We start from the raw sequence: 9,464 nt of genomic DNA, 5'->3' as shown, positions 1-9,464 counted from the left end.
TGTTTCCTCCCAGCACCAAGTACAGTAGCTCCCACACAGTGTATGCTCATTTTCCACTGAATTAAATGTACAGCTTTGGAACTAGGAATCAGAGTGCGTGATTTCTAGACCACCAAGTGGCATGACTGCTCACGTGGTGTTATGCTGTTCAGTGTATTCATGGACTTTGCCAATCCCTCCTTTGACCCTAAGGCCCACATGCTATTGATTTCCTTTGGAGAGGTAGGGGTGTGTGTGTGTGTGTGTTTGTGTTTGTGTGTGTGCGTGCATGTCCACATGCATATGAGATGAATGGGTCAGGGGAGAGTCAAGGACACGATATGGCAAATGGGACTATATATACTTATGAGAATGTAAGAGAATATCTAATTAAAGACTTATTTCTGTAATATTCCAATTGTGAAACTAAACATTTGTTCTTTTTTCTCTAAATGAGTGGTTTTTACAGAGAGAATGTGGTCTCCCTAGACATGAGTGAAATAAAGCAGGCTTTCTAGCTTCTCACTACTCTAGCCATAGTACCACACACATAGACAGTGGAGAGAAGTGAGAGGGAGGCATGTGTCCTTCCAACAGCCAGAAGATCCCAAGAAACTGGTATGTATCTTCCAGTCAAATAAGAAATCCCACAGGGGACTCCAGGTGACATAACAATAAGGATTAAGTGCATGTCTCATCACCCAGATTTTCCCTGTGGGGACCATGGGGCTCCTTCTTTTGTTGGGACCACTGGATATACTGACAACTCTTATTAATAGTGGGCAGAGCACATCCATTTCTTAAAGTGTGGGATGCTAGGTAACTCAGACAACCTCTCTGAAAATAATCAAAAAATGGTAGGTAGTTTTTAAAAAAAAACTTGGGATTCTTTCAAGAACATACAGGAAAGTAAGGATGTCCCAGAAGTCAAAACCTGAGGGGTAAATGGGAAGACAGACAAGCAAAGCCCTGAAGCTGGTGTTCTCTCTGAGATCATTTACCTAAGCCAGGTAATTGTGAGTTTTAGATTTCATACTTCCCAGGACAGGCAAAGCAGGAGAAAGACTAGAAAGTGTGCACACTGGGGAGACTAATAGAAGACCCTAAATAAAACTGGAGGCCAAAGGGTTATAGCCTCAGTGAAGAATGAATTAGAAATCCCGCCACCTAGGAAGAGGAAAAAAAGTAATGATTTCAAACCTGGGAGGTGAGTAAAGGAAAAATTCTCCCCTAAAAATTCATAACCATTAGCCAGCCCTCAAAAGTGTCTGATGTCCAAATTCATTATTATCAGACTTCTCTAAAAAGTCCTAAGTCAAAAATGTAGTTATAAAATGTAGTTATAAAAAGATCCCACGTTTGTAGCATACCCTATCACTTTCATATCCTCTCTAAAGGTACCCATCTTCAACCCAGGCATAAAATAATTCCCACAGATGTATTCTAAGGAGTGTCAACTTGGAGTAAGTTTTTTTAAAAACAAATCGCAAAATAGTAGAAGAAAACAAGGTACCATGAGTGAGAGTCAGTAGAAACAACAACAGATCAATCAGATTTGTCAAGGCTTCAGTGCTAGAATTATCAGTCACAGGTTATAAAATAAGTATGCTAAATCTGTTTTAAGAAATAAAAGTGAGAATTAAAAATGTGAGTAAGGAGCAAGAGACTATCAAAATTACCAAGCAAACTTGAAAAAGAGTGAAATAGAATTTCTAGAAATCAAATATAATTGAAATTTTTTGATGGCTTTCATTTTCAGCAGTATGGTGGATTACATACCTGAACTAACCCTCCCATCAACTATAATTCAAAATGCTAGATAAACTTTTCAATCCTCCTAAATGCATCCATGAGTTGCTAAAAATGTAAAGAAAAGTAAGCTCAATATCTAAGTGAAGGAGTGAGCCTAGAATGGTAATGGAGACCAAGCCAGTTTTGTGAACATGAGCATCAATTTTCTCAGCTTTTAGGAATTGAGAAACAGTTACAAGTTAGGTATTCTGACAAAAGACCTCTGCATAGAGTGAGGAACCCAGAGAACCACATATTTAACATGAAACAAAATCAATTGTGTCAAACTCTGTATTTGCATGGAGGTGGGGGGTATTATCTCCACTAAACATCAGAGCTCAAGCACATGTTCATACTATTTGGATCGTTCAAAAAACCTCGAGCCCAGAACTCAAAATGGTCCCAAGCTGGCACAAGCAAATGCAAATCCACTCCACAGAAACCCACCTCCATCCTAGGCACTGAATTTTCAAAGATAAGATGCCAAAGAAGAAAGAGCTTTCAGTTAAAAATTATTAAATTAGCATGGAAGCTTGCACCATGAGTGAAATCCTGCAAAAATAGCAGGCAGAAAAACAAAACTTGCAAATACATTACAAATTAGAATTATCATATAAGAATAAGAAATGAGTAATAAAATTTCAGTAATAGAAACCTGAAAACTCAAGAACAAAAATTGAAAAATAAACTAAGTAGAACTCCTAGAAGTCAAAAATAATCCCAAATGGATTACAGATTTAAATATGAAGGAAAACCTATTTTTATAAACCCAGGGTAGCAAAAAAATTACTTAAACAGTTACAAAAAGTGTCAACCATAAAAAGATACATTTATATTAAAATTAAGAAATCTTCTGTTCCTTAATAGAATTAAGAAAGTGAAAAGAAAAGCACAAAATGAGAAAAGATACTTGCAGGATATATAAATAGACAAAGGATTATATCCAGAATAGTGACTCTACTCTACATATCAATAGAAAATAATAGAAAAAAATGAATGAAAAACTTGCCCAGGCAATTCACAGAATAAATATGAATGGCTGACACGCATATGAAAATTATGCTTACACACATTGCAATCAGAGAGATGAAAATTAAAATCACAATAAATGCTTTCACTATTAGCCAATTGTAAATAAAAATAGCATACTGAATTATGGTGGTCAGGTCTTTCCCATGTGTTATTGTAATAGTGAATAAGTCTCATGACATCTGACGGTATTATTATATGGGGGAGTTTCCCTGCACAAGCTCTTTTTGCCTGCCACCATCCACATGAGATATGACTTGCTCCTCCTTGACTTCCATCATAATTGTGAGGCCTCCCCAGCTATGTGGAACTGTGAGTCCAATTAAACTTATTTCTTTTGTAAATTGCCCAATCTCAGGTATGTCTTTATCAGCAGTGTGAAAACGGACAAGTGCAGAAAATTTGTACCAGTAGAGTGAGGTGTTGCTGAAAAGATACCCAAAAATGTGGAGGCAACTATGGAACTGGGTAACAGGCAGAGGTTGGAAAAGTTTGGAGGGCTCAGAAGAAGACAGGAAAATGTGGGAAAGTTTGGAACTTCCTAGAGTCTCGTTGAATGGCTTTGACAAAATTGCTGATAGTGATATGAACAATAACGTCCAGGCTGAGGTGGTCTCAGATGGAGATGAGGAATTTGTTGGGAACTGGTGACTCTTGTGTGTTTTAGCAAAGAGACTGGCAGCATTGTGCCCCTGCCCTAGATATTTGTGGAGCTTTGAACTTGAGAGAGATGATTTAAGGTATCTGGTGGAAGAAACTTCTAAGCTTCAAAGCATTCAAGAGGTGACCTGTGTGCTGTTAAAAGCTTTCAGTTTTAAAAGGGAAACAGAGCATAAAACTTTGGAAAATTTTCAGCCTGACTATGTGATAGAAAATAATATCCCATTTTCTGAGGAGAAATTCAAGCCAGCTGCAGAAATCTGCATAAGTAACAAGGAGCCAAATATTCGTCCCCAAGACAATGGGGAAAATGTCTCCAGGGCATGTCAGAGGTCTTCATGGAAGTCTGTTCCATCACAGGCCAGGAGGCCTAAGAGGAAAAAATGGTTTCATGGTCTAGGCCCAGGGTTCCCGTGCTGTGTGCAGCCTAAGGACTTGGTACCCTGCATCCCAGCCGCTCCAGCCGTGACTCAAAGGGGCCAAGGTACAGCTTGGGCTGTTGCTTCAGTGGGTGGATGCCCCACGCCTTAGCAGCTTCCACATGGTGTTGAGCCTGCAGGTGCATAGAAATCAAGAATTGAGGTTTGGGAACCTCTGCCTAGATTTCAGAGGATGCATGGAAATGCCTGGATGTCCAGGAAAAAGTTTTCTGCAGAAGCAGCGCCCTCATGGAGAACGTCTGCTAGGGCAGTGTGGAAAGGAAATGTGGGGTCAGTGCCTCCACACAGAGTCCCTACTGGGGCACTGCCTAGTGGAGCTGTGAGAAGAGGGCCACCATTCTCCAGACCCCAGAATCCATCAACAGCTTGCACCATGCACTTGGAAAAGCCCAGACACTCAATGCCAGCCCATGAAAGCAGCTGGGAGGGAGGCTGTACCCTGCAAAGCCACAGGGGCAGAGCTGCCCAAGACCATGGGAACCCACCTCTTGCATCAGCATGACCCAGACATGAGACATGGAGTCAAAGGGTATCATTTTGGAACTTTAAGGTTTGACTGCCCTGCTGGATTTCATACTTGCATGGGGCCTGTAACCCCTTTGTTTTGGCCAATTTCTCCCATTTGGAATGGCTGTACCCCCATTGTATCTAGGGAGTAATTAACCTGCTTTTGATTTTGTAGGCTCATAGGCAGAATGGACTTCCCTTGTCTCAGATGAGACTTTGGACTTGGACTTTTGGGTTAATGCTGAAATTAGTTGAGATTTTGAGGGACTCTTGGGAAGGCATGATTGGTTTTGAAATGTGAAGATATAAGATTTGGGAGGGGCCGGGGCAGAATAACATGGTTTAGCTCTGTGTCCAAACCATATCTCATCTTATAGCTCCCATAATTCCCGCATTGTTGGGGGGACTTGATGGCAGATGATTGAATTATGGGGGCAGGTCTTTCCTGTGTGTTCTTGTAATAGTAAGTCTCACAAGATCTGATGGTATCATAAGGGGGAGTTTCCCTGCGCAAGCTCTCTTTGCCTGCCACCATCCATATCAGATGTGACTTGCTCCACCTTGCCTTCCATCATGATTGTGAAGTCTTCCCAGCCATGTGGAACTGTGAGTCCAATTAAACCTCCTTCTTTTGTAAATTGCCCAGTCTTGGGTATGTCATTATCAGCAGCATGAAAACAGACTAATAGAGCATGTATAGCCACATTGGAAAATATTTTCACATTAATAAAGCTGAAAATACATATTTTCTATGACTTTGTGATTCCATTTGCATACACTTAAGGGTTTCAAAGTCTTTGGGCTTCACCCACAGTAAAAGCATAAAAAAATACATTGTACATTGGGACCGAGCACACGTGTACATTCACACATGCACTCACTGAGATATGCACTACAGGCACACTGTGCAACTGTAGGAGGGACTGTTCACATTGCAGCCACAGCCCTGAAATGTATGTGATGTGAGGAGTGAGGGGTGTGTGTGTGTGTGTGTGTGTGTATGCACACAAGTGAGTATGGGTATGTTCATAAAGAGATCTATAAATAACTCTAACAAAGATTTCAGAAAACAGTTCTTGCCCTTTTAAAATATGTATTCTTTCTATGTGAGGCACATTCCAATACATTCAACTTTATTTAAATCCATTTTTTAAAATGCTAATCAGGAAGTGACCCATCATCCACAGTTTGCAAAATGCTCTCATATATGTGCACCAGGAAACATACAAAAATGTTCATGGCAGCCTTGCTTCATAATAGCCCTGAATCAGAAAAAAGCTTAATGTCTGTCAAAAGAATGAATAAAAATATTATGGTCTATTTTTATAGTGTAAAACTCTTCAGCAGTGGAAATGAATAAACTACAGCTACATGTGACTATAGGGATGAATCTCAGGAAGACAAATGCTGAGTGAAAAAAGTCTTAGAAGAATACATATATAAAATATATACATACAGTATAGTATCATGCTATCTATGCTGAATTATTTTTAATTTTTAAAGTAAGTTCTAAATGTGATAACATGGCCTGTGCTTAATTTAAACCCTACTGCCCTCAACTAATTCAGGTCACAAGGAGGTTACTAAGTGGAGATAGTTCTGCGTACACAGCTGCTGATGCATAAGGAACTAAAATTGACAAAAGAAATTTTCTAGTGGTTCCCTCCAATATGAAGAACTTCTGCAAAGTAAATTCCACTACAGGGATGTTGCCTTTCTCCCTATTATATCTTCAGAATCTAGAATGCCTGGCACTTAACATATACAGGAAGGAAGGGAGGGAGGGAGGGAGGGAGGGAGGAAGGAAGGAAGGAAGGAAGGGAGAGAGGGAGGGAGGGAGGAAGAAAGGAAGAAACGACAGAAGGAAGGTCCTGTCCATGGTGTTTACATATTTGAAGCATTTAAATCCCTATTGCATAGTCTGTAGAGTTGCAAGTCCTGCGAATGAGTCAAGGCTCCAAGCATTATAACCTTGAGCAAGTCAACTAAGTGCTGGGAATCTGTTTTCTTGGGGTCTAAAGGGGAACATGCCCTATAGCAGTGTGGCAGTGAGGTTCAAGTGCAACAATGCTTGGAAAATGGTTGGTCACCTGTTAAAGTTTTATGCAAATGTTGTTTCCCAAATGTTTTGGCTCCAAGGTCTTAGACCTCCTTGTAAACAAGTTTCTGGATCATTGGCCTTCAGAGGGCCCTGGGGCTGTAAACCCCTCCCCCTCCTGCTGGCCATTAACTGAAACCCCTCAAATGGCAGACAGTCTTTCTCCTGCAATCAGAGATAAGGATACAGAAAGGGTGTTGACAATAAGCTTCACCTGCCTCACAGAGCAGCACAGGTACTGTGTTGCTGAATGGGTGTGAATGAAGACTGTGATGGGGTGAAGATGATCTGCTTACCTCAGGGGGCACAGCCAGGTCAGGAATGAAATTGAGAGGTCAAGAAATTGAGAGGGCCCCAGGGGCTAGAGGGTGGGCTGGAATCCAAACCCATTCTTCACCTTAGGAGAAACGCCTTCCCCTGTGCCACTCACTCACTCATATTCCCCTTTCCCTTACTCCCCACCTTCTCATCAGTTCCCCCCCACCCCACTTCCAGTCTAAAATGTTGGAGGTTTAGGAGTCCTGTCCAATCTGAGCCTAGCTGCACCCAGCAGGCAAGTGGACCACTAGGACACAGGGACAGAAGAGCCATGCCCATGTCTCAAGTCTTTCCGGCCATGTATCAGAGCCCAGGTCAGAAGAACTGGGGCAGCCCTTCCATGGCCATACCTGCAGGAGAAGCCCACTTGCTGCCAACGGGCCTGCCTGCCATCATCTCCTGAGCAGAGCCTCTGCTGGGAGTTCTAGCACCAACATCCTTCCCTCTACTGCCTAGCACCTGTCCCAGGACAGCAAACGTGCTTCACACCCAAAGGGCCAGGAGTTGGGACACTGCTGAGAGGCTTCTAGGTCAATGAGACTCAGGTTGCAGAGTGAGTGGCAGCAGCAACAATAGCTGTAGCCAAAAGTCCCCAGGAGTGTGGGATTTAGAGCCATTTGGAGGGTAGAGTCAGTATTGGCCAAACTGAAGGGTCAAAGAGAGACAGTGGTGAGAGATAACAGTAGCAATGATAAAATAATAAGAGCCCCATATTACTGTATGATTATATGTGCCAAGTGCTTTATGTACATGGCGTCCTTAATTATTTCAACTGCCTTAGGTATAGGGACTGATATTATACCCATTCTACAGAGGCACAAGGAGTTTCACACAGATAATGGAGTACAGAGCTAATCTTATGAACTCGTGGTACCTGACTCCAGAACCCATTGTCCTTACCATTCTTCTCTTCTGCCCATTGAGAATAGAAATCTGTTTCTGTGGTTGGGTTTCTGACTTGAGTCCACAGGGCATGTTATAAAGCCAAGACCACAGCAGCACCAGAATAGTCAGACCAAGCCCTCTAGGATTAGCAGATATTAGTGCTTGTAAGTGCTTGCTGCTGGCTGGGAGCCAGGCATATAAAAGTGAACTAGACAGACCCAGCCCACTCCTTGCCTGCCTGTATAGCCTACAATATAGCCTACGATATAGCCTGGTGGGAGCTCTGAAAGCCTCTAAGAAGGGAAGAGGCCCCAGACATGGAAGGAGGCTCAGCAGACTTCTTGGAGGAAGTAATATCTAATCTGAAATGTGAAGGATGAGTAAATTAGTCAGGGGTGTGTGTGTGTGTGTGTGTGTGTGTGTTTGTGTGTGTACATGGGAAGGTAGGGGAGGGGTGAAGGGCAAAGAATCTATGCAAATGCCTAGAGGCAGGAGAGAGGTTGGCAGGCTGGAGGAAGTGGTGGTCTAGGGACTGGAACTTGGAGTGCAAAGGGAAGTAGAGGAAATGGGAAAAGAGAAGCCTTAGCTGTTTGAAGCTGGCAGCAGCATTATAAAATTTGCCTTCAGAATGTTCATTGTGGCTTCAGGGTGCACATGAAAAAAGAACAGCTTTACCCACTGATCCCCTTGCAGCAGAGGACAGGCAAAAAAACACTGTTATTATGGATGCAGGGCAGGGCTTCAAAGGAGGGCCTAGAGAAGGCTCACAGAGCCTCCTCCTGTGCTGACTCATGAAGGCCCTGTAAGCATGCCCTCCAAGAAAAAGGACCAGGCATTGTGGCTAGAGGCTTATGGGGCAAGAAACCATGTCTTGCCTTATAGTGACCCATGTGCCCCCTAACAGAAGAATCCATGTGGCACACAGGCAGGCACCATCCTTGGGCTGGCAGGTCTGACCTAGTCAGGAAGCAAACCCAGGGCAAGTAGCAGCAGAGCTCACCATCTCTTCTGGGGAATACTGCAATCCGTCCTTCTGCCTCTGGTCTGTCCTCCTCCAGTCAATCCTCCCCATTGCTGCTGGAGATATCTGGCAAAGATCTGCTTAATAGTCTTCAAAGCAGCAATTGGCAAATTTCTGGAGGTTTAAGCATGATTTAAGACAGTAACACCAAACTGTGCCTCATGTCCTTGCATTCTTCACTTTCACACATTCTCGTTTAAAAATATAATCATTTTTACTTAACAATGCAATAGATGAACCACTAAAAAAAGATTCATTTTATTAAATCGCAACCCTTAAGAACACGTCTTTTTAATATTTAGCATGTTGACATGGGCAGCATGCACAAAGCACAGAAGTGTGTCAGTTGTGTTCATGCACTTGTATATTGCTTGAGTGGAGAGAGCTGAACTCGCTGTACTTTTCATGGAACACCATTTTTATGTGAAAAAAATAACTGACAAACTGAGGTCATGCAGACTTACATATTTAGTAGACATTTTCTCAAAAATGAGCAAAGTGAGCCTGTTGTTTCAAGAAAAAAAAATGACCATTTTTGTTGACAGTGATAAAATTTGAGCATTCGAAAGAAAATTAGAATTTTGGAAAGCTTGTATTTGCCTATGAACATGACCGCTCCACAATATTAAAAGACTTTTCTGGTGAGCTCAATGGTGACATTAACAGATTTTTTTAAAAATATGATGTAACCAATGTGTCATCACTTGGGAAGATCTGCCTAAGTGTGAACAATATT

This window comes from Pan troglodytes, chromosome 1, assembly GCF_028858775.2.
Source record: "Pan troglodytes isolate AG18354 chromosome 1, NHGRI_mPanTro3-v2.0_pri, whole genome shotgun sequence".
NCBI lineage: Eukaryota > Metazoa > Chordata > Mammalia > Primates > Hominidae > Pan > Pan troglodytes.
The sequence above is the reverse complement of the archived record's forward strand: the minus strand, read 5'-3'. Positions refer to the sequence as shown.